The following is a 2255-nucleotide window of genomic DNA, read 5'->3' on the forward strand; positions in this document are numbered from 1 at the left end:
CCTTCGTTATGTGATTGTTGGCGCTCAACAAGATCCAGGATGGGAGGTTGAACGTGCACAATAACTCCTTGTGCTTAACAAGTTAGCAGTCAATTAAAGCAGCAATCATGGCCCTAGTTTTTCCAGCATCCTAATCCTTTTTTTTTGTGATTTATATATTTTATATATATTTTAATTATTATTCGTGGTGTAGGATAGCAATTGGACTTGTAATTAATCTCACCACCATTCCGGCGAGTAAAACCCATTGTAGCTAGAGCGTACGCCGATCTAGTTAAGACATACCATCAGCTCAGACAACGTAGGTTTGTTACAGGCTTTTATCCACAAGTAATCTCTGATAAGGGCTGGTACCAGGTTTGTTCAAAATTGCACATTTTATAAATTACTTTACCAATTCACTTAACGTAATTACTAGTTTAGGTTTTCTTTGTCCAAAAACAATCTGCAAACCAAAAATTTGTCAGGCGAATTATTATTCTAAATATTTGATTTTTGTGAGAAGGGAATACAATTATGTAACAGAAACCAATTTTTATAAAAAAAAAAAAAAACAAATTTCAAATCTCGGTATCGAGCCAATTTTTAATTTATGTACAAAGTCGCTTCAAGATATATCTAAAGACTAAAATATAAATTGAAATTCTAAATAAAGTCAGGAACAATTTTAAGAAGGTTGTGGCAAGTACCATTGACAATCGGAATAATAAGTAGGAAACATATTAAAGTATCCAGATTTAACACTTGATTTTGTAGGAATCCTTGATAGATACATGTCACACTTATATAGCCCTTGTCGTTGGGCCATTTTAATTCGTGATGTCAGTTGCTTTTTCCACTTTGTTCGACGATTCTGGAACCATGTCTTTATTTGTACTTCTGTCAGTGATAAAGTTTTAGAGAGCTCCATTCGCTTGTTTACGCTTAAATATTTATCCTGTTTAAATTCTCTTTCGAGAATATCTAATTGTTTTGCACTATAAGTTTGACGAGGTTTTCTATCAATTCCTTGTTTTCTTAAACGTTTCCCTTTAAACATAAGAGAAAATAAATAGCATGACAAAATTCAATTTGTTTTTGTTGTCTATTCTATAATTACCTTGAACACTGATTAAATGATGCAAATAAGGTGGAATTGTTAATTTGAGGGGATAATTTAATTGTGATACCGAATTTTTCAACTCTGTTGCGCATGGGTCATCCAAGATATCAGATCTATTAAAATTCATACTTTGCAATAAAGGCAAAGATCTTGAAAGAAAAGTATTCACATTGCTCCAATAATTAGTTTTTTCATCTGTAAATAGATACAATTACATATTTAATCAAATCAAGAAGCTCCAATCATATATTGTTTACTTTACGGTACTTATATCTCATTTTGAATAACAACAAAATTGAGCAAACACGGCTTTACTATTAAACAAGTAAGAAAGCTACAGTCGAGTGTACTCGACTGTGAGATACCCGCTACCCATTTTGAATAAAAGCAATATATTTTGCAGTATTATTCTCAAAATATGCCTAATATACTGCAAAAATACTAAAAATATACCAAATGGTATGTGTGGTATATCGATATAGTACCGCATTCAAAATATACCATAGACGGCACAATATACCAGATTGTCAGCCAAAGCAACTAAGACCCCTAGTAAGTAGGCGTTTTTGCCCATACAAAAGTATTTCTTTAATAACTTCGACAATTTTTATCTGATCGAAGGCCGAAGAGCAAAAATTGTTTTTGGATGCTTTGCTGAAATCAGTATAAATAATGTCAGTTTTCATTTTAATTTGAAAGCCCTTAAATTACTAACGATGTGAACTCAAGTATGTTAGTGGTAGTAGATCTAAATTGTATAAAACCATATTGATATGGAGAACTACACCAATGTTGTACTGTTTATATTTTTCAAAAAGCTTAGAAATTGCTGATAATTTAGTAATACCTAGTAGGTATTACCTACATAATTTTAGAAGGGTATTATAACTTTGTGCCGACAGGAAATATATGTAACAGGTATGAAGGCATCTCCGACCCTATAAAGTATATGTTGCAGCGCCGTTATTTTCCGACATCGTAATAACACAGCGGGTTTCGGTTTTGCATACACGACGATCTATACGCAACTGCCTGCGTCGTCCCTTCTTCATTCTATGCTTACCACCGAACCACACTCGGCGACAGCGACACTACGCTGTCGCCCTGCTAAAACGACACTTCTTAAAGCGACAACATACACACACAATTAATC

The 2255-nt window shown here is 33.3% G+C and overlaps 1 long non-coding RNA gene across 1 annotated transcript; it reads right to left on the minus strand.

The window, feature by feature from the left end:
• Positions 1 to 572: 572 nt before the first annotated feature.
• On the minus strand, positions 573 to 2050 carry LOC117577397 (uncharacterized). Its single transcript, XR_007955407.1, has 3 exons — positions 1968 to 2050; positions 1100 to 1297; positions 573 to 1029 (listed from the first exon to the last, which is right to left on the minus strand). It is a non-coding gene; the product is annotated as an uncharacterized LOC117577397 (long non-coding RNA).
• Positions 2051 to 2255: the final 205 nt, after the last annotated feature.

The sequence above is a fragment of the Drosophila albomicans genome, chromosome 2R (assembly GCF_009650485.2).
Source record: "Drosophila albomicans strain 15112-1751.03 chromosome 2R, ASM965048v2, whole genome shotgun sequence".
NCBI classification, from domain to species: Eukaryota; Metazoa; Arthropoda; class Insecta; order Diptera; family Drosophilidae; genus Drosophila; species Drosophila albomicans.